Here is a 23,758-nt window from a genome sequence, read left to right on the forward strand (position 1 = left end):
GATTATTCCAGCTCCAGAAATCCACCCTAAAGTAAATTTGCATAATATGTATAAAGAGACACGTCTAGAAATGCCACTATAGCATTTTTTCAGCCAGGGTGGAAAATTGGATGCACCTTAAATATTTACCAATATGGGGATGGTTAAATAAATCGTACATGTGATGGAATACTACATAGCCATGAAAAAGAGTGAGGTTGATTTATATGTCTTGCCACAGAAATCACTGAGATGATTCCATTTAAGGAAAAAGGAGGAAAAAAAGCAGAGAGATGTGTGGGTCTGTACCTTTGTATAGAGAAAGGACTGAAGCCTATCATACTGTGACAACTGTGTCAGTCAGTTATCAGGGAAGCGAAAACACAGAGAATCATGGAATAAGAAATTTATTCTAGGAATTAGTCCTTACACAACTGTGGGAGGAGCTGAGCCAAAGAGGGGAGTGGAAGGTTCTGGAAGCCTGTGTAGCTGCTGGAGTGGGGCTGCAGAGGGGGACGGTGGCAGGCTGTTGACTCATTGTGCCTCCGTAGCTGTGACTTTTCAGTGAAGCATCTGGAGCTTCCCTGGAGTGACTGCTGCTCAGTGGACTGGCAGATGGGAAGGTGGGCTGGAGATGAGGAGGATAGAACGGTGACAAGCTGGAGCTGGCTAGCGCCTCGACTCTGTCTCCTGATGCCTTTGACCAATGCAGCCTGCAGAACAGAATGGCTCCTCCTGAATCTTCACTTTTGGCTGACTCTCACCCAGATCCATACGGGGAAGGGGATTCCAGGATTTAGGGTTCCCAGAGTAACCAAGTTGACAGTAGAATAATCCAGCACAACCTCTGAGGCAGGAAGCGTGGGAGCCAAGAGGGCCAAGGCTACTTGTATGCCACGCTCTGTACAGAAGCCTGCTGCCCTGAATCCCTCACGAGAAAAATGTGCTCGTGGAGGGCTGGTCTATGAAAACAAACCAAAACCAAGCCAAACAAAAATAAAGAGGAAACTGGAGGCTCTGAAGTTTTTTGCAAACTCCTAGCGGGCTTCCTCATGTCTTTCTATGTAATTCCTTCCTGCTGCCCTCATGGTGTGATACCCCTCCCACCCCCCCAGGAGATTGCCAATGATTTCACTTGTTACAAATAAAAACCTAAGAGGTTCATGGATATGCAAAACGTTTGTGCACGTGTGTGAGTGTGCATGTGCACGTGTGTATACATGAGCACGTGTGTGCATGTGTGTGTGTGTGAGCCCTCGGCCTGATTTACTCCTGGCCCCTTTCCCTCTAAGGAAGGGTCCTGACCTACACCAAAGACACCCAGGGGACAGGAGAGCCCAGAAGGGGGCTTGGTGAGAGATGAAAGCTCCCTGGGAGCTGAAACTCATGCGGCACCCAGGGGGCTTTGTTCCATTAATTTTTATTGGGAGAGGCGCGCCCCCCCGCTGCTTTAGCCTGCCTCTCCCTCGGGCACAGAGCCAGCTGTGTGTGCTCCTGCAGCCGCCTCTTTCGCAAATAACTTGGGAAAGACGAGGCGAGGTTGAGACAGCTGCATCCGGCGGGGAAGAGACAGTGGAAGACCCTGGCTTGCTCCTGGGGGGCCTGCGGGAGTGGGGAGAAATGAGGTGGGCTGGGAATGAGCTGCTGGCAGCCCATCGGTGGTGGGGGGGTGCACAGTCCCCCTTCAGATCCTGCCCAGGGGTGATGCGTAGGAGTTAGCAGACTGACATCATAAAGGCAAACTTGCGCTCGTGGCCTCTTGTTCTCCTGAGCCAGACCCTGTGTCATCCATGCTTGACCAATCTGAGCATCTACTGAAGAACAGGGGAAACGACCTGAGGTGAATGTTCCCCTTTCTTAGTGGGTCACTAGTGGGTCCCTTAGTGGGTCCGTGGACAGGAGAGTTCACCATTTCCTGGTGATGGCTGTGGTGGGGTGTTGGCATAGAGAGCATCTGAGATGCTGAGCAATCTGTCCGTGAAAGAAGAACGAGGACCTGGACCGCTGACCCCCTCATTCATTATAGACTAGTCCTGAATAAGGCTGAGAATTTAGGTATGCTCTCTCAGAGCCCTTTGTCCCTCTCTTCTGGGATCAGACCCCCCTGGCGAGTTGCTGGCCATGGACCGAGCGGCTGGCATGGAGTAGAGCTCCCTCCACATTCATCAAGTGCCTCAGCTCCACCCTCCCACCCGTCTGAACTAACTTCCTCCTTTCCACTCTCTCACCTTGCTCCTGTCATGATGGTCTCCCCTTGCTGATGTTCGAATGCACCAGGCATACTCAGAGTGCCAGCCCTTCCACTGGCTGTTCTCTGCACCTGGAATGCTCTTCCCCATAGCTGCACGGCTGACCACTCACTGTTGCCCATATTTCACTTCTCAACCGGGATGCCCCGTATAAATGGCAACCTGCCTTCACTCTGACACACAGGTCGGCACCAGGCCCTTTGCCCACATTTCCCTTCACAGCATTTATCAGCTTTTAACGTACCGTGGAATTTACGTTTTTATGATTTTTTTTATTTGTTTATTGCTTTTATTCCTCCCTCCCCCATTTTAAAAAAACAAGCCTTTGGAGGGCAGGGATCCTGGTCTGTTTTATTCACTGATGTCTTCTAAAGGTACATAGTGGGTTTAAATCAATATTTGTTGTCATTTGTCAGAATTGAGGGACAATCTTTACAACGAAATGGCTTGGCCGTGTCTCCCGTTTTTGGAGAAGTGCGCAGAGAGGACTTCCGGTCAAGACAGCACTAGAATGCAAGAAGACTAGTCTTTCCGTGTGTCCTCAAATCCCTTCCATGGAGTGTGGCTACCACAGAGATGGGATGCTGGAATGACAACAGCAGTGCCCACAGACAGCAGTAAACTCATTCCTAACCATCGTAGCGTGCTTTCCGGGTGTCACAGGCCTTGTATTTGAGCTCACAGTGATGCGTCGAGAAAGGCAAGCGGACGGTATTGCTCTCATTCTGCAGGTGAATAAACAGCCTCATAAAGCTTAAGTGTTGGCTCCGGGTCTCACAGCCAGTGAGTGACACAGGTGGGGCTCCAACCCGGGTGTTCTGATCGCTGGCCCCTTCTTTTTCTCTCTTTCACAAGGACTGACTTCCAGATACATGTTGTTCTTGGGAGGCACGTGGACGTTCCAGCCAGAGTGGCTGGGGTGAGGAGCAGAGGCTGGGAACAGAAGGCTGACCTCGTGCTGGGGGTTTACCAGAGGGCACACCGTCAGCTGGAGCTTTCCATCTCCAGAGGCAGGATTTCAGAATGGAGCAGGGTGGGGTTGTCCGTGGAGGGTCTGGTACTTTTTAAGTTGCATGACCAGCATAGTTTACGCAGGGAGTGTTAACCGAAGCATCGCTGTGGAGGCTGGGCGATGCTGCATTCAGTCAGTCTGGTTTGTCTGGGGCATTTTAATGGGGGGAGCATTCTTTGAGTAGTGGTTCTCAATGGGGGCAATTTTGGGGACATTTGGGAATGTCGGGAAACATTTTTCATTGTCACAGCTGTGGAGAGGGGTGCTGCTGGCATCTTGTGGGTACAGGCCAGGGATGAAACATCCTGCAATGCACAAGGCAGCCCCACAACAGAGGCCCCAAATGTCAACGGTTGAGAAAGCTTGCTTTGGAAAGAGGTGGGAGTGACTCTTCCTGGTCCCCATCTTGCCCTTGCTTTTCTGAATCTCTAATTCTTTCCCCCCAGAAGGAGTGGAGTGAGGGATGGAAATCTTTCTTTAAAATGGTTCCTGCTTGAGAGTTAATTGGCAGAGGGAAAAAGGAGATAGAACCTCCCACGGTCATCAGCTCGCCACCTGCTGCCTCATCAATCGTGCTCCTGCCTACGCCAAGCCTGGAGGTGGAGAGCTGCCACGCCGGACTGTCTGTGTGGGTCTGTAGACCTCAGACACCCTCCCTGAACCAGGAGGAGCCGGTGCACAGCCAGGTGGGAGGGTAAACACTCCGTGTTGTCTGTTGCCTAGAAGCCCAGGGCATTGCATAACCCAGATGAACTCCTGGGCCTAATCTGGGACTCTGACAATCCTCTGGTACTGCTAGAATGCCTGGGGATGTTTGCTCTAACTCATCTAATTGGTATTGAAATACTTTCCAAATGAACGATAACACTGTCAACTACTACTCTGGAAATTAGCATATGCCCACCAGTGTTTACTTCCCTTACCAAGAAAGTCAAGTTACAGTCTCTCTAAAACACACAGTGCTCTGCATTTCTTGGAGAACAATATTGGATAATGGCTTTTTACTCATATGCACATATTTCGCATATATATATATATATATCTTTTTTTCCCAAGGAAGATGTGCCCTGAGCTAACTTCTGTTGCCAATCTTCCTCTTTTATTTGCTTGTGGAAAATTAGCCCTGAGCTAACATCTGTGCCATTCTTCCTCCTCTTTATATGTGGGTCACTGCCACAGCATAGCTGACAAGCTATGAACCCAGGCTGTGAACCCAGGCTGCCCAAGTGGAGTGTACAGAACTTAACCACTACGCCATGTGGCTGGCCCCTCACATACATAATTTTTAATAGAATGTGAATCTTGCAAAAATTAAAGATTATTTTTTCCTACACTATTACTTAATAAATGAGGGAACAGAGACCCTTAAGCAATTTAAATTATTTTTTGAGATTCCAAAGTTAATTAATAGCAGACCAGGACTGGAACAATGGTCTAGCAATCTTCTAGCAGTGCACTACCTCTGCTAGTTGAAGATTTTAAATAGACTATTAGAGTTAATGGGATAGGGGTATCCCTTGTTTGCATGAAACTCATTTTGCAGACTGTTATGTTTACTGATCTTATATCCAAACTCAGTGGGTTCGTTTCTTGGTGAGTGTGGAGCTGAAAAGCGTGACCAAGGCAGAAGTAGGTGAGGAAAGGTTTATTACTTGCACAAGCAATGGGGAACACTGGGGATTTTTTCCCAAAGCAGTGCCTCCTCCAACAGGGCCTTGAGGGGTCCTTCTGTTGTCAGGTGAGAGTATAGCACATGAATATTCAGTTAAGGAAAAGGTGGGAGATTGGGGTTTATTGCCTAACAGCCATCTTCTTTTAAGCACATGCACATGCTACCACATACACCACATCATCTAAAAATGGCTGCTTTGTCCCTCCCAGAGGAGGAGGGTTTAAAATGTTAATGAGGGCAGGTCACTTCAGTGAAGTTAGACCTGGTTTTAGCTGGAATGGAGTAGCTGTCTGGTAGGTAATCTCTGAGGTTGTGTTCTTCCTGTTTCTCTGGAGCCTCATCTGAAAAACCTCTGGCTGTTTCTGTTAGCTGTTAACCAGATCCTCGGTAACCCTTCTGTGGCCCAAGTCCTTGCTTACAACCTGAGTAAGCTGGGCATCCTTCATGGCACAGAGATGTGAGACTTGGCTGCTCTTCTTGCTTGGGAACTGCCATGTCTTTGACAAAAGGACTTTGTACTGTTTGGCTTTCCTCTTAGCTCTAGGGAAGCTGATTTTAGTCTCCTTTGCACACTCTTGTCGCTCTGGCGGTCCTTAAAGTCTGGGCTTCCTTGGGGTTAGTTCAGAGTTCCTCTCCTTTGCACTTATTCATTCTCTGTAGATGATCTCAGCCCCTTCCTTGCAGTCAGTTGCTGCCCAGCACATGTCTCTTTGCTGATGTGAGCCCAAACTATCTCCAGCCCAAGGTGTATGTGTTGGGGGGAGTCTGAGCTCTGTCGGGAAAGATGAGAATGTTGGGAAAGGTGGGGATGGGGCTAGGATGCTGATGATGGGCTTTCTGGGTTGGATGTCTCTTTGGGTGAGAGTCTGATTTCCCCCACTGGACCCTAAGCTCCACTGGGTTCCTCATTTCCCCAGAGTCGAGCACAGTGCCCAAAAAATAAATACATAATTAATAAGTGAATGAATGCATAAATGAATGCATAAGGGGAATTCAGAGTTGCTGAATTGTTGTGAAAAGCTGCCACTACTAGTAGACTGTGGATTTGCCTACCTTCTCTAGTTATTTATCACCCAGTGAAGGGGTTCTCAGTCTTGGCTGTATATTAGAATAATCTAGAGGACTCTTTTGCGGCTAAAGAGACTTAGTCTGTTTGGTCTGCTATAACAAAAATACCATAGACTGAGTGCCTTATAAACAACAGAAATTTGTTTCTCTCTTCTGGAGGCAGGAAAGTCCAAGATCAAGGTGTTGGCAGATTCGGTGTCTGGTGAGGACCCACCTCCCTATTCATAGTTGGCCGTCTTCCTCATTGTGTTCTCACATGGTGGAAGGGACAAGGAAGCTCTCTGGGGTCTTTCTTATGAGAGCACTAATCCATTCTTGAGGGCTCCACCCTCATGACCTAATCACTTACACAGCCCCCACCTCCCAATACCATCACATTGGGGATTACGTTAAAACATATAAATTTTGGAGGGACACAGATATTCAGTCTATAGCAGATGCTATAGACTCCGGGCCTCCTGAGTTAGAATCTTGGGATGTGGAGTCTGGGCATTGGTGGTCGTAGGAAGCTCTGCTGATGATTTTGTTCTCTGCTTGGGTGAAGAACCAACAACTCACAAATTATCTACTGGCTGCTTTGTTTTTCTGTGAGAACACATCTTTAGTATTCAGTAGGAAAATAGGGGCCTCTTTGTAGTCATTATTCCGGCAACACATCTGTGGTAGGTGTCTGCTTTATGACCCAGTGTAATCATCCTTTACCCAAATGACATAAACTCTTGCTGCCACTGTAGTGTGTGTCTGAGTGTTGCATTTTTGCTGATCCGCTAATGTATGGGAGCCATGGGTATCCACCTTATTCATTATTAAAATTACATGACTAATTCATTTAATTGCTTTAGGTGCAGGGATCACAGTAATGAAAACACAGACAAACATCTCTGCCCTCACAGAACTTATATTCCTCGTGGGAGACAGTCAGTAAACAAGATAGTAAAATACGATATATAATATGGGTAGATGGTGATAAGCGCTTTATTAGTTGTCTATTGTTGTGTAACAAATTACCCCAAAACTTAGAGACTTAAAGCAACAAAATTTATTTTCTTAGTTACTGTGGGTCAGGAATCTGGAACCAGCATAGCTGGGTGTTTCTGGCTCAGGATCTCTCATGAGATTGCAGTCAAGATATTGACTGGGGTTGCGGTAAGTTGAAGGCTTGACTGGGGCAGGAGGACCTGCTTCTATGTGGTTCAGTCCTGTGGCTGTTGGCAGGAAGCCTCAGTTCCTCTCCATATGGACCTCTCCGTAGAGTTGCTTGAGCATCCTCGTGACATTGCAGCTGACTTCCAAACTCTGGACAAGTGAACCAAGAGCAAGCGAGTGCACAAGGAGAAGCCACATGTCTTTTTATGACCCAGTCTTAGAAGCAACCTCCCATCACTTCCACCACATTCTTTTTGTCAAAAGCGAGTCACTAGGTAAAGCCCATACGCAAGAGGAGAGGAATTAGCATCCACCTTTTGAAGGGAAGAATATTAAAGAATTTATCATATTTTTTAAAACCACTGCAAAGGCTAAGGGAAAAAAACAAAGTGGAGAAGGGAGATATGGAGTGCTGGTCGAGGGTGGGTTGTCATCTGAGACAACACACTGACTGGGGAAGGCCTCACTGAGAAGGTAAGATGAGTGAATACCTGGAGGAGACCGGTGTGATTGGAGCAGAGTGTGCAGGAGGGAGAGCAGCAGAAGATAAGACCAGGGAGGTGATGGGTGTGGTGGAGCAGATGGGGAAGGGCTTCTTAGACCATTGTAAGGCCTTTGGCTTTGAGTGAAATGTGGTGTTAATGGAAGCCTCTGAGCATGATGATTTTTCTGTTCTATGGAGAATAGGACATAGGGAGGTAAAAATAGAAGCAGGGAGACCCAGTAGAAGCTTCTGCAATAATCTAGATGAGGGACAATCACGGCTCAGCCTTGGAGAGGATCGGGGGTGTGTGTGAGCACGAACAGCAGAAGACGTGCTGAGGAGTGGGTGCTTTCTGGATTTATTTTGCAGTTAGTGCTCCAAGATCTGATAGACTGGATATGGGGTATGAGCAAAACAAAAAATAAAATTAAGGATCACTGTAAGGGTTTTGGCTTGTGCAGCTGAAGGAATGGAGTTGGCATATGTTAAGATGTTAAGGAATTAACACAAGTCTCAACCAGCTTGATGTACAAAGCTAATTCAAATTTTTTCAATGAAGATGAACATTTTTCCTTAGGCAATTTAAAACCAGCACGAAGACTCAAACGCAAACAATGATTATCGGATCCTCTCGTATCTCTTTTTTCAATTAATATCCAAAAAGTTTAGAAAAGAACATGGACTTGATTATTTTTATTAACCATCATTGTCGGTAATCTAAAAGAGTATGGAAGATGGTTATTCACAGTGTCTACAAAGGCTCAAAGCTCCTGAGCACGAGTTAACATGACTTCAACGACTGGCTGAAATGAGATACCCTGGATAGAAAAGCAATCACTATAGATGAGAAAAAGAAACTCACACAAAGAGACTGCTCTACATGCAAAATAAACTAGAATGCACTTGTTCGTTCAGTTAAACTGTCTCATTTGAAATATTTGAAAATTCATTTGTTCATTCACCCATTCTACAAGTATTTATGGATTGCCTAATTTGCAGTTGGTGCTGTTCGAGGTTCTGATTTAAGCAGAAGATTTTGGTTGGACCCTATGAAGTTGGTCTCCCAGAACGGCAAGTTCATATTGCTCAAGATATTATTTTGTGGAAAAAAATGCTGATATATATGTTGATTTCTCTAATTAATGGGTCATTTTACTGTACATGTGTATGTTGACATTCAGTATTTTAATGTTCATTTCTCTTCCACTCTCCTTGTGCCACCTAATAATGTTTTCCTTCTTTAATAACTCTGTTGTCCTCATTACTGCCTTTTTATACCTGTCGCACCTGCCTGTTGTAATTTAAACTTCATTCTCTCTTTTCCTGTCCTCTGTGTAAATGGAGCACAGCTGTTTCCTGTCACCTGCGTGTGCAGTGTCCTTTCATGTACTTGCACGTATCTGTAAGGTCGTATTATGAAGTATTACCAGGCCTGAGGATGTACCTTGTAACTAAGCACATCACATCTCAGCCGTTGTGGTATCCGTTTAGAGTATTAAAGACCAGTTTCAGCCAGTTATAGCTGACTCTGAGCCCCAGCTGTGTGGCTCTTGCCTGGTTATGCCATCTTGCGTGTAACATTTGTGACAAGCTTAAGCTGCTGGTAATAGTGTCTCCGCCTTGAGGGCAGGTATAGCCAATGCTAGTTTATGGTGATGATCATCATTTGATAATGCTCTTGAATTTCTTACTTCAGGCTGAATGTCTGAGAACAAAACCAGAACTGTTGCTAGGGACACAGGCAATTTTATTTAAGATTGCAATAAGAAGTGGTTATGTTTCTCACTTTCCTTGGATTCACCTGCATTTTTATTCCAATACAGCATATGCTCAGCTCTGCACATCTCAGAAATGCAACATCTTATCACTCTATTGGGAAGTTCTTCTCTTCCTATTATGTGGCTTCTCTGGGGCTCTCCTTCATTTTCTATTGTCTCTTTCTAGACAACAACATTCTCAGAGGTTTTCCTGAGTGAAGTAATACAATTACATTAGAATAGCTGCAGGATGTGTCCAGACTGTAACATGATGATGGTGCTTCGTGAAATGAGGATGCTGTTATTTTTGCCTGTCTTAATTAGTATTACACACAGCATGACTTGGGCCCTATCCATACCCAGTTTATTGGGGAGTAACACCATGAGGTGGAAAGAATGTCAGTAGATATTGAGAAAAGGGATTTCTTTGTGGTACATAAACTGCTGGATGAATGGAGAGAGCATTACCCCGCACCTGCATTCTCGGAGACTCATCTGATTGCCTTGAAACCCATTATACTGTTTTTCTCCCCTTTCTTTATCACATCTGGCCACAGGCACAGCGGCTGTCTCCTACAATGTCTATTGTTTGATTGCATCCGTTGCCTTTAAAAATCTAGGTCTGCAAGCCCAGTTCTGACTTCAAATGGAATTGGTGCAAAGGGATGAGAATGGAGACAGCGGATCCTTGCCAGGCATGGAATGATGACTCCATTCCAATCACATTTCCCTTTAATGAGGGTCCTGACGCGGCTCTCATTCCTCTGCGAGAGCATACTGCATCCGGTGTAATGGCTGCACTTGATGGATAATTTATGCAAACAGAACACAAACAAGAAGTCATTAAGCCACCCAACGAGGGTCCTTGACTTTTGCAAAACCAAACAGTTATTCTGATCCTGATGAGTTTAATTTGACTTTTGGTTGAGTACCGATGAATACATTATATTTAAAATAAATACTATATTATCAATATTCATGATCAAACTGAATGTCATTTGGTGTTTAATACTCGTTTTGTTTTTAAAAGAGTGATATACAAGCTTGATTTCCATAAAGTCACAAAGTATTCATATTTAGACCTTTAATCCTATCTTAAGTTGGCTTCTAATGGACTCCAAACATAGCTGGCTGTAAAAAGAAGGAGGAGAAGAATTTATTATTTGGATATTTGTAAACATTTTTACTTTTCATTCAGGTAGCCCTTGTTTTGTGTTTGCAGTTCTAGAATGTATGTAAATGTGAATTTGAGAATTTGACTCAAAGAAACCTTAAACCACTGGACAATATAAAGGAAATTGATATTGAATATGATTTGGCTACCTAGTGATTAAAATCCACTTACAGGGATATTAAAATTTAAAAAATAAGGTTTTTGTATGCATCGTGGCTTTGTTGTAACTCAAGGGCCATGTAGGTGTACAATATTTGGATGTCAGTTTATATAATATGTTGTGTCCTCAGTGCTTTCCAGATGCCTGGCAGTTTATTTTAGTAATTTTAATTTTATTAGAACAGCGTCCTGTGACTCGGGTGCTGTATGGCGTCTCTTGGAGTGCTCACGTGAAAATCATTAAAGTCTAAATGGTCCTGGCAGGTCATCTCACCGTCTTTTCGTCTTTCATCTCCGGGAAGGTGGCCCCTGTAGATTGTTTAAAGGAAAAGAAACACTGTTATACCAGGCACAAATAACAAGGCTGCACCCAGATTTCTCCCCTGTGGAGGGGAAGAGTGGGAGGCTGTAAATCTATGGAGTGGAATCCTGCAGGCTTTACCTGTGGGAGGACCTGCGAGAATATTTGCCTCCCAGGATCAGGTGCAACACGCCAGCAGCCCTCAGGGCCCTTCAGCCCCAGTCAATCCCAGAGGGGACCGAGCCCCCAGCACCTGTGATGGGCAAGCCTCCCAGACCCACAGCTGGAGCAGCTGTATCTCTGACAGCCACTTCCTCTGCCACTTCAGAGTGAGAGAGGAAACAAGAGGAGCTGGCAGCTTGGGGGCCCCCAGCTTTAGGAGAGGGGTTCTCCTGGGGAGTTCAGTGTGAGGCAAAAATGAGAGAGAAGTATGAAGAAGGCAAGCAAGCTTTCTGAACTATCAGGTCCCTGTCTTTTTCCCCAGGGAAGAAGGAAATGGAAAAGAGAACTGTAATTACCTATACCAGAGATGGAACAGATCCCAAAGAACGGCCCTGGGCAGTGGGTAGGACTCCTTGTGGATTATCAGACAGAGCGATGCTCCCTTGGCAGCCATAGATATCCCGCCATTACAGGGCATTGTCAGCTCACCTGGAAAGAAATACTGGCAGCCACATCCTGACTTTCTTGTTGATGCCAAGGATTTCCTTGTTCAGGAGCCCTTATTCCCCAAATATCTTGGAAACTCTACCTAAAATGCAATACTCAAGTTCTATCTCTAGATTTTCGGATTCTATGGGTTTAGCATAGAGTCTTGAGATTAGATTTTTAACAAGTCTCAAAATGGTTCTGATGTAGATAGCCAGGAGTCTGGTTTGGGAGTCATTGTCTTAAGCTCTGAAGTCAGGGATCCTGTAGCTACGAAAAAATCTCCAGTCTATAGCTTTAAAGACATCTCCATTTAACATACGGGTCTCTGAGGAGAGCTAATCATCCCAGGCCCCCCTCTCTGGTAATTTCCTTTTCCTCTCAAGGTCTTAAACCTTCACACAAGAGTTGGAGTGATCTGGACAGGAGGTTATTTTTAGTTTGGCTTCAGTACAAAATTTCATCAAGATTTCTGTATATAAATCTCTGCTCCTTGACCAGGAGTCTAGAGTCAAGAGACTCAGGCATGAAGGAAAGGTCTTCTCCTGCTAAATTTGGGAGAGGGAAGGCATTTTTGTATGTTAATAGGAATAAACTAATGAATTAGGTAGAAAAAATTGGGCATATCCTTAGGATATGGATGTAGTCTTTTGTTTTACCTTATGGCCTGAAACAGTATCTATATTTATCTACTTATCTATCTATATATTATTTTGTCTGTGCCTGTCATTGCTTACAATTCTGCAACTGTGTTTCTCAGGCTCTCTTGCTGACTGGCTTCTGAGCAGGGTTGGTCAACGGAGACATTGGTAGAAGACTGAAAGTAGAGGAGAGGGGAGAAGCCAGGGTATTTTTCCCTCTCTGCCTTCATTTCTCATCAGTGGTTGCATCACTTCCATGGTTCTAGCTCTTCCCAGGTAGCCTCTGAAATGGTTCTGGGAATATCACCTCCTCCTTGTGTTCTTTCAGTCCAAGGATGATAGCAACTTTCTGTTGTTACTCATCCCTGAGTTGCTGCATGTGTTTTGTTCCTTAGCTCTTCAGTTATCTGTGTAACTAATTCCCTAATTAAATTTACTCTGTTTAAATGAAAATTGACCATTCTTTTTCACCATTCACCAAAGTAAACTCAAAATGGATTAAAGACCTAAAGGTGAGACCTGAAACCATAGGCTTCTGGAAGAAAACATAGGCAGTACACTCTTTGACATCAGTATTAAAAGGATCTTTTCAGACACCATGCCTTCTCAGAGAAGGGAAACAATAGAAAGAATAAACAAATGGGACTTCATCAGATTAAAGAGCTTCTTCAAGGCAAATGAAAACAGGATTGAAACAAAAAACAACCCACTAACTGGGAAAAAATATTTGCAAGTCATATATCTGACAAAGGCTTAATATCCTTAATATATAAAGAACTCTCACAACTCAATCACAAAACATCAAACAACCCAATCAAAAAATGGGCTGGAGACATGAACAGACATTTCTCCAAAGAAGATATACTGATGGCCAATAGGCACATGAAAAGATGCTCATCATCGCTGATCCTCAGGGAAATGCAAATCAAAACTACACTAAGATATCACCTTACACCCGTTAGAATGACAAAAATATCTAAAACTAATAGCAACAAACGTTGGAGAGGTTGCGGAGCAAAAGGAACCCTCATACACTGCTGGTGGGAAGGCAAACTGGTGCAGCCACTATGGAAAACAGTACGGAGATTCCTCAAAAAACTAAAAATAGAACTACCATACGATCCAGCCATCCCACTACTGGGTATTTATCCAAAGAGCCTGAAGTCAGCAATCCCAAAAGTCCTGTGCACCCCAATGTTTATTGCACCACTGTTTACAATAGCCAAGATGTGGAAGCAACCTAAGTGCCCATCAACAGACGAATGGATAAACAAGATGTGGTACATATATACAATGGAATACTACTCAGCTGCAAAACAGAACAAAATCATTCCATTTGCAATAACATGGATGGACCTTGAGAGAATTATGTTAAGTGAAATAAGCCAGCAAGAGAAAGATAATCTGTGTATGACTCCACTCATATGAGGAATTTAAAACTATGGACCAAGAACAGTTTAGTGGATACCAGGGCAAAGGTGGGGTGGGGGGTGGGCACAAAGGGTGAAGTGGTGCACCTACAACATGACTGACAAACATTAATGTACAATTGAAATTTCACAAGATTGTAACCTATCAATAACTCAATAAAAAAAAAAATTTACTCTGTTTAAAATACCTAGAGAGGAGAGGTTCCTACTTCCTGGCTAGATCCTGCCTGATTCACTTACCACAGGTAGACACTCATTTCATAGAGCTCTCTAGAATGTAAGGAGGGTGGTATGGTGTAGTATGTTGGATCTGGACTCAGAGTACTGGGGTTCAAGTTTTGACTATAGGCAAATAATTTCATCTCTTTGGTCCTCTGTTACTTTGGCTGTGAAACCCCAGTGGGTAGACTCCAAAATTCTCTTTCATCCTCGCAATAACTCTCCCACAAAGGGAGTAGGATTTAGACTTTAATAGGCTTATTGAGAGCTATAGAAATATCATGTATGATATGCCTTGTGTTATAACTTATTATAATTACTCATTATAAATGTTCACTATATATAAATACTCATTATAAATACTCATTATAAACATAAGCACCTTTTATGCTGAGCCCAGGCATACCTTCACCGATGCTTTTCAACATAATGATCCTGGCAAAGGATAAGATTTGGCAAGCAGGTTGAAACCCATTTTCCACCCGTGATTCCAAGTCTTTACTTCTTTTTTAGACTCAGAGACTGAGGCTGAGAGAGGGCTAAACATATGTCAGATGCAAGGGAAAATCTATTTTTATTTTAAAATTATCTTGACATGTCAGCACAGTGTACCTCTCTCTCTCTCTCTCAAGATATATACACATACATATATATATGTATACACACATATATTTTACATATATATACTGTGTGTGTGTGCACGCGTGAGTGTGTATTTAAAATCATAGAATTTATTTGAAGGAGATCTTCGATTCCACACTTTCATTTTATGGATGGGGAAAATGAAGCTCACTGTGAAAATAGTGATATGTGCCTAAGTTCTATGGGGAAATTGAAGGAAAACAATTAAAATGAGGAGCGTTTGGTTTTCCTTTTAAGCGGTCAGTAGCTCCTTTCTTGGTGGGCAATTGCCACTCCACCACCGGACGTGCTACAATTTTTGTATCTTTATTTTGATGATTAACACACGTATTAACTTTGTATTTTTCAGTTGTGGAATTCAGGGAATGGAAAAGTTCATCTGCCAATTGTCACAGAAAATAGAAGGAATGAGAAACCCATAAATGGCTTTTAATTTCTCATAGAAATGCCGTACCTCAAGTCTGGTGAAGTCAGCTTGTGTGAAATCCCACTGGAGTTCTGTCCTCAGCGTCCCATGTAGGGGTAAGAAAACAAAAGGTGGCAGACAAAAATATCAAACTTCTGGGATTTATTTTAGCAGCTCATTTTTGGCAGAGACGATAAGGTTGCAGAATATACGAAACTCTTTTTTATTTTTGATAATCTGTCTACCTGCTGATTTTTTAATCGTAAATGGTGTAACAGTGATTGCCGTAGATTTCCCGTTCATTGTAAAAACAAAAGTGTTTGAAATAAAGAGCAGAGCAGCTGATTTGTTTGGTTACATTTCACAGGGACAGTCCACTCCCGGTGTATGTGCTCCAGATGTGGGTGAGCAATAAGGTAGAGCTTTCCAGAAACCTAAGGTGGAGACTTTTCCGTGCAGTTTTGTCCGGTTCATTATTTGTATGCCTATGCTCTCTCAACTTCACCCCTCTGCTATATCAATTAAAGCCTGTGGCTTTTTGTTGTTGTTGTTATTAAACGTGATTGTCTCTATCTCGAAGCATTTTCATTTAAATGTTTATTGTTCACAGTGCACAGTGCCTGCGCCCTCCCCACTGGAGGGAGGTAGGAGAAACAGGATATCAATCTTACCAGCCGGGTTTACAGCTTCATTGTCTGATCTGATTTTATGAGAAGAAAGCACATGGTGGTGGAAGAGAGAAATTGCTAGGGGGTAAATGTGTCCTTTGAAATGCCACTCCTGGCTTCCTGACAAAGTGGAAAGGAGAAGCCTATGTGGATTTGTTAAAGGACGGTGATGGAAAAGAAGCCAGGGCAGACTTTTGGCAAGGAGCTGAGTTTTCCTTTCTCACATAGAGGTTAACTTTCACAGAAGACATGCGTTTCCACAGGAGCATTAAGGAACATCATAATGTATCTGCTCAGCTAGATAGACGACTTAATTGTTAGTGGTGCCACCTCAGAGAGGGTTAGCCAGCCCACAGAGACAGTCAGAGAAGCTCAGGGGCTTCTGTTGGATCTCATTGGCCAACTGGCTTGATTCATCATTAGCTCTACATCCTGAATATCAGCCATGTTCGTCCTCTGTTTATTGATAGTGGTCTCAACCATCAACCACCTCAACACTGACCTGCCTGAGGGAGGAGGCATGGACAGTATTGCGTGGCTAAATAAAATACACTCTGAATTCAGGTTGCCTGTGTTCAAATGTTACCTCTGTCGTCTACCAGCTCTGTGAGTTGAGCAATTTTCTTCATTTCTTTAAACCTCAGTTTTCCCCTCTGCAAAATGAGAACAAAGATGGCGCTTCAAGAAGATCATTTTTGTACAGATTCGCAGTGTTTGACCCATATTGAGTACTCAATAAATGTTGGCTTTTATTTTTTTAAGAGCTCTTGACATGCATTAAGGACATCATATATGCCTCAAAGACGTGACCGGGCAACTCAGACCATCCTGCAAACTCCAGGACTGAGGGAGGTTACGCTGTGAACACAGAGGGGAAATCTCTGCTGAGATGCCAGAAGTTGGCTTTTCCCTTGATGTTCTGTTTCCTTTATGAACCAGGAAGTGTGTACTCCCTGCTCACAATGGTGAAATGGAGTCTGGGCTCTTCTCCTTGAGAGAAACCTTTGGCTCTGGGAGGCTGAGCAGGTCCTGGCATAAGGAGGCACATTTTGGTCTGCTTAGGGCTGGCTCAGACTGGACCTGCAGGCTGAGAGGGATGAAGGGAACCCTGGGGTTTCCGGCCCATCTTGTCCATCTCAGAAGAAGTGGAGCAGGAGCCCTGTCAGGACTGTCTCAAAGCCAATGGGAGTATTACTTTTGTCTTATATCTTAGAGATAGTGTTGTAGTGGTAGAATTGTAGATGGGTGTCAAGATCAAATCTAACCACATGATGTAGAATTTGGTTATTTTCTGATAAATATGGCCTATTAATACCAAACTAGAAGATTTAGCCCAGTTTTCCTACCCAAATTTCCTTAGTGTTCCTTAAAAGTCCATTGCTCTCTGGGCCGCCCCGTGGCCGAGTGGTTAAGTTTGCGCACTCCGCTTTGGAGGCCCAGGGTTTCACCAGTTTGGATCTTGGGCGTGGACACTGCACCGCTCGTCAGGCCACACTGAGGCAGTGTCCCACATGCCACAACTAGAAGGACCCACAACTAAAAATACACAACTATGTGCCGGGGGGCTTTGGGAAGAAAAAAGGAAAAATAAAATCTTTAAAAAAAAAAAAGAGTCCATCCCTCTGAGGGCATACACATGTTTTGCTGAGGGACAAACTTGAGTATGGAGTCTTATTAGACACATTTGTTAATTAACTTAATAAATGTGTATTGCCTATATGTTATGTGTCATGAAATGTAACAGGCATTGCGGTGTGAAGCAGTTAGCCAGATAGATACGGGCTTTGCCATCATAGACCTCCCGGCCTAATCATCTCCTCATGGGCAAGCTCTGTGTGGTAGCTTGACTACAAGATAACTTGCATCACTTCCTTCCCTCCCTTTACTCAGATGTCAATGCTTTGACCAACAGAATATGGTGAAAGTGATGCTTTCACAGTTCAGGATCTGGCCTTCATGAGGACTGACAGGTTTGCTTTCCCTCTTTCTCTGTTTCTCTGGATCCACAGCTGCTCATGTAAGAAACCGTGAGACCACCATGCTGAGAAAGTTGTTTGAACAGAGGAATCCAATGGATAGCCAGAACTGATGCCACACGCGTGTGGTCCTTGTCCCCCCGATGTTTGAACCACTCCTTTGTGTGAATTCTTGACCCACAGAACCATGAGCACAATAGAATGGTGGTGGCTGTGTGCCACACTTTGTAGGGTGGTTTGTAAGGCAGCCATAAGTGGTTGGGACTCTCAGTGTCTAGTCCATCTTTGATTCCTGGAGCCAAGCCCATGACTTGCACATAGTCAGTGCTCAATAAAAGTGCATTGGACTTTGATAAACGGTGTCTCACTTTTTCCCTACATTTGTACCCCTGAGTTTGAGGACTGCCATATTTATCGGGAGGAAGAGTCAGACCCAAACTTCCCAGAGAAAAAGTGATACAGAGGTGGAAATTAGGGTGTAAGCTAAGGAAGGTTTGGACTGACTTCACAGGGTCTGATTTCTCAGGACGCCTCAAAGACAATCTCCCTCTCTCTTCACCTCCCTGTCTACTACAAACACTCTGAACGAGTTTCAAAATCAGCTTGGCCTTCACACGTGGCTTCTTAAAGCCTCAGAGCATGAGACTGAGGATGCCTTGCCTCTGTCCTATGGAAGCTCTGTGTCCTCTATCAGAACACTACTTCCCGTGGAGACGTGACTGATTCTTCAAAGCAACCCCATGGACCCACTTTGGGCCTGATCCTTGGCCCTGAACTTGGCTGACTCTCAACTCTTCAACTCTGACTCTCAGCTAATCTCTTGTGATGACCTTCACGAGACCCATGTTGAGCCAATTGACGGTCCAGCATCTTCCAGTTCCTCTAAGTCAACCCGCCCTAGTTCTTGAGCTGTTAGTTCTTAGTCTTCCTCATGTTCTGTACAGAGTCTTGGTGCTCCCGTGAACTCCAGTGTAGCTTCCCAAAGGACATTTTCTACATTTAGAAGGACTCGATTCAGTGGAATCTTGCCTTATTTTTCACCCTCCCCCTCCTCCTCCCTACAAGTGGGGAGGATGTTTCTGCACCCCCTTCTCCACAGAATCAGGCATATCTCTGACTGCCTCATATACTGCCCGACATGGACATCCTGTGGGCCCTCAAACCCAGTGTGAACAACAAATGATCCCCTCTCTCCTAATCACCTGAGCTTTACACCTTGGCCTGACCTTTCTACATTTTCCCCTTCTTACCCTTGTGTTCAATCAGACCTCTGGCCTTGTAGAATCTTCTTTCTGAGATGTTGCTCATACTTGCCTCCACCATTCCATTACTGCTGCCATTACCTTAGAGGCTGGCTTCATTACCACTTGCCTGTTCTATTGTATTGCCTCTCTCTTGTTCATGCCATCCCACTCACCAGTGTCAGATTTATTCCCCAAATATACAGCCTCCAAAGCTTCTACTCCCCTGGGCAAGACCCTTCAGTGAATCTCCACTGTCCACTGTTCACTCAGTGAAGACAAACACTTCACCTGGCATTCTCAGCCATCTTCAATTTGTCTGTTCGCCTGTGTGTCTCCTTCTCTTTACTACAGCAAAACTGGACTATTTGTTTTCAGGTAAATACAACTGTTTTCTGCAATTGGAACTAGGTTTGTGAAGTTCTTTTTCTCTAGAGCTCTCATTCCTTCTCTAAGAGCCTGCTGTGTCCAAAGACCATCCGAAGTCTACCTGCTCAATCCCGCCTCGCTTGACGCGGGTCCCCTGCCCCAGCCCATCCAGGGGAAGCCCTGCCTTTGGCTGAGTTCAAAAAGCACTTGGTTGCTCTTTATGACAGTAATTACTGGGCTGTGCATTGTCGATATCTGAATGCAGCCCTGAGTCCTGCTAGCAGCTCTAAGCTCACTGAGCATCGGGGCTATGCACACAAGAAGAGCTGTCTCAAGATTTGGGAGACTGAACTGACCTGAGTTCAGCTGAAGCTCAGACTCTCCGTTGGTCAAGATGGGTCAAATCTCTCTTAACAGATCTCTCTTCTGCTGTTTTCCTTCCTGCTCCTCTCTGTCTCCCGAGGAGCCCAGCACTCCCAGACATCCTGCCTTGGAAGGCATACAATTCTCCACCTACATTGTGAAGCACGGTACCTGGCTCCCAAGCTTTCCCTTCTCCTTTCCTTCCTCCAGACTCACCTGTCCTGGGCTTTTGTCCCTCAAGGTCTCACTCCACACAGAAACTAATCTTATAAACTGGTGTGTGAGGAGGTGAAAATCAACAGAACCAGAACCAGAAAGGATTTACCATTGAGAGTTCATTGACTGCGAATTGGCTCAATGTTTTTGTTTTTTCCTGCTGACCCATCCTAGTTCAGGCTATCGCCATGATCCCCCATTTGTGTCATCACAGGTCCCAGTGTGTTGTCTCCTTTTGTGCAGTCTCTCAGCCTTGGAATCCTGCTTGTTGCTTCCTGACTAGTGTCAACACAAAGCTCTGCTCGTTTTTGCTCAGTGGACTCTCCATGACCCGCTGCATTTCAACATCTCCCTCCATCTCAGGTCTTTCATACTCTCACTCCCAGCCACCTTGCTTTCCTCTCTTCTCATATGGCACGCCTCTTGCTTACGCCCTTGGCTTTGGTAGACTCACTCCCACACTCGTGGGCTCCACCCCTAAATATGCTCGGGGATTTCTTGTTTTCCTGATTTGGATCATGTTCCGCCCTCTTCCTGGCACACCCCTCTGCTCCTCCCTGCTTATCAAGAGCCACCCCATCCTCAATGCAGGTTCTCTTTTCTCCTTGAAGTAGTCCTGGATCATTCCCCCCACAGCCATCTCTCTGGCCTTTGGGTGGCTCTAATCGTGTGCATCGCCGTTTGGCAATTAATCACACCCCGCCTTGTGACATTTCTTGTACAGCATTGAGCTGTTACTTATCTCTTGTATATTCATTTGCTTTCCTTGCATTTATGTCTTATCTCTTCGAGTTCCCTGAGAGGGTACAGCATATCTTTGGTGTTCTTTTTCAGCCCCCTCAGTGCCTTGCTTGCTTGTCAGAGCTGCCATATAAATATTTCTGGAATATCAAGGTTTAACCTTCCTCAGGTGACAGTGGTCTCTGAGGCCTTCAGCTAGACGGTAAATGTGGTGGGACTTTCTCTGACTAGTGGGGAGGCCATGGGGGGGTTCACATTGTCACCTAGAGGGTTTGGATGCCCTTTAAGTCATCGCCCAACAACAGTGACTGACTCATCCTGAAGGGCGCCAGGGGCCAGGCTCCGTGCTAAGTCCTCAAATACATTAGTTCTATTTAATCCTTGCAATAGTCCTACGGGGTAATTATTACTATGATTCCAGTTTTCCGTATTGGGAAATTGAGGTGTAGAGAAATTAAATAGTTGCCTGGACTCTCGTAGCTTGTATGTGTGCTGTGCCAGGATTTCAAACCCTGTGGTCTGACTTCAGAGTGTGAAATTTTAGCCATTGTTGATAGCACACCCTGACCACATATGCAAAAAAATCAGCCCTTTCATTTGTACGTCGTTACCCCATTTACGAACTACTTTTATACATAGAATCTTATTTAATGGACTCAACAGCCCTTTGAAGATATTGGCACCCTCCTATTTTATCCCTATTCTTATTAGTTGTGTTTTGGTTCCCAACCTCTTCCGTAATCTCAGGCATTTATGCTGCTGCTCATTCCTCCTCTCTCTTGTAAAATCGACTTCCCTAGCTTGACTCTGCTTAGTGTTTCATAGGCACTTGTGTTGATTAGGAATGCATTTAGCTGTTACTAACAAAAAACTCGGCTTACAGTGGCTTAAGCTAATAGGGTTTATATTTCTTAATAAAACAAGAATTCTGAAGGTAGGCAGCTGTTGCTGTTGATTTAGTGGCTCAACATCTGGCCTGGCCTCTCTGCAATTCTCTTAGCCTCACTCTGATACTTGACACCTCATGTTGGCAAGATGGCTGCTGCAGTTCCAGACATCCTGTCCCTTCAAGGCAGTGAGAGGAGGAACCGCCCCCTCCTCTCTCTCCCAGCACTTCCATTCCTGTCTCTTTGGCTAGAATGTCCCCTGGCTATTTGGAGGAAGGTGGGGAAAGCGAAAGTTCGGCTTGGAACATTGCATCCCTGAAAACCTGGGCCTGTTAGCAAGGAGCAAGGGAAGAACAGATAGTGGACGAGCAACTCACTTTCTGCCACAGCACTGGTTGAATCTTGGGTGAATAAATAAATCAACAAATGAATGAAGCAAGTTAAGCTTATTTATTTTTATGTTATGCAAGTATTATGTAAGTCTGTTCATACTGTAAAAATAAAAAATCCAGAGTGCCAAAAAAAACACAGGATAAAGAGAAGATTCCCCTCTTTAATCCACCCCAATCATAGTCTTCTCCCTGGAGATAATTACTGTTATCACTATGATGAGCATCCTTTCAGACATATCACCAAGTGTGGACAGGGATGTCAGCCATACATATATGTGTATATATGCAAACACACGTTCATAGATTCACATATCTTTATACATAAATGTGATGAGTTTATAGCTTGCTTTTCTGCGTGGAATAATATGCCGTGTTTTAATAAAATGGGAATAGCTTGTAGGTTTCAGTTCTGTGATTTGCTCTTTTTCTTTTTACGGTATATCATTGTGTCTCAGAAACCATGCCAGCACCAAAGAGCTCCCTCACTCTTCATCCTGACTCCAGAGGATTCCATATATTGGATGTACCGTGACTTAATTAACGTTTCCCCTGTTTTTCAGAGTTGGGGTTGTCTTGCCGGGACGAATCACCCCACTGTTGAATAAAGAAAGTGTAGTTCCGGAGAATCAGTGACTTTCATTGGTCACACACCCCGTGAGGTGGAGCACTTCAGAGCCAGGTGTCAGGACTCTCCCGCCGCATCCATTTCCCTCAGCTGCCATACGACTGAGGAAGGCTGTGGGTGAAGCTGCTCTGTGGGGCTCCACGAGGAACCCGAAATTGGCTGAAATGATTCCTGCCAACTTCTGACAGCTGCCGGAGACTTGAATGTGGTCTTATCAAAAAAACTACCTCAGAAGTTTTCTTCCTGAAATGATGTATTACAAGCGTCCGTGATTCCTCAGAAGGAAGTGATTTCGATTCTGTTCCGGAGTCTGTTTCCTAGGTAAAAGGATGACAACAGAGCTGAATTCCTTGGGCTTTCCTCCCTTCTGAAGATCACAGTGGAAACTATCATGCCACATTAGGGCAGGTCCAGAGAATCATCAAAGTGTTTTTTTCCCCTTGTCTTGGAGGTTCGGGTGGATTTGAAAAGTGCTCGTGTTTGAAAGTGTAACACATACATTAACACGTGTAAAAGGCAGCACGATCACATAATGGGGCATTAAAACGTCGGCAAGATCAAATAGAAGCTCAGCGTATCTGTATTTTCTGGGGGTTGGCAGGGAAAGAACCACCTGCCGGGGCGCACTCATTGTGTGGCGGTTCTCATTGTGTATCTGCTCAACGTGAATGCAAAGCCACAGTGCATTGTGCAGAAATGCTCTCTGCTTTCCTTCAGGGATGGGTAAGACGTGGGCGGCCAAAGCATGATCTGTCTGCTGTTGCAGACATTAATCAAGGTCGAGGGAAGGTGAGCGTTGGAAGCCAGGAGAAGATTTTCCCTTGATCTCAGCTGATGCATACAAACCAGAAGGAGGAAATTCTGTGGCAGGCAAGGAAAAGCATCATTTTCCCTTCTGTTTCTTTCAAAGGCAAGGCTTATTTACACAGACCAAAAATGTTAATTTTCTCAGAAATCAAAGCCACTGGCAGACCATTAAGTAAAACTCATCTGTGTATGATTAATATTAGATGCCCTCTTGCACTGGTAAAACCTATGTTTTTGCAAAACATATGGAACTCATTCATGCTTGCATTACACGTATCGATGTCTTCATATAGATGTTTGACTCTGTTCAGTGAAATGTCATAATTTCTTTTACAACAGATTTGGAAGAGAAAATGCTGCTTAGAGCAGAACATTATAAATGAAAAAGGGAATGGAAGTGTGTATGAGTGAACTGAGGATCATGAAAGTGACCTGTGTATCAAGGATGCAATTTTCATCTGGGATAGAAGACTTTTCAGAAAAATG

The 23,758-nt window shown here is 44.4% G+C and overlaps 1 long non-coding RNA gene across 3 annotated transcripts; it reads left to right on the top strand.

Annotated features, from left to right (window-relative positions):
- Positions 1–1,700: 1,700 nt before the first annotated feature.
- Positions 1,701–23,032, top strand: LOC111773783 (uncharacterized). Of its 3 annotated transcripts, XR_011439507.1 has the most exons (6): positions 1,726–1,819; positions 2,645–2,959; positions 3,084–3,238; positions 3,690–3,926; positions 14,931–15,103; positions 22,401–23,032. It is a non-coding gene; the product is annotated as an uncharacterized lncRNA (long non-coding RNA). The 3 variants fall into 3 exon arrangements; XR_011439508.1 differs by lacking the exon at positions 3,084–3,238 and having other exon boundaries at positions 1,701–1,819; XR_002808409.2 differs by lacking the exon at positions 3,084–3,238 and having other exon boundaries at positions 3,687–3,926.
- The last annotated feature ends 726 nt before the right edge of the window (positions 23,033–23,758 follow it).

Source organism: Equus caballus, chromosome 6 (assembly GCF_041296265.1).
Source record: "Equus caballus isolate H_3958 breed thoroughbred chromosome 6, TB-T2T, whole genome shotgun sequence".
Taxonomy (NCBI): Eukaryota; Metazoa; Chordata; class Mammalia; order Perissodactyla; family Equidae; genus Equus; species Equus caballus.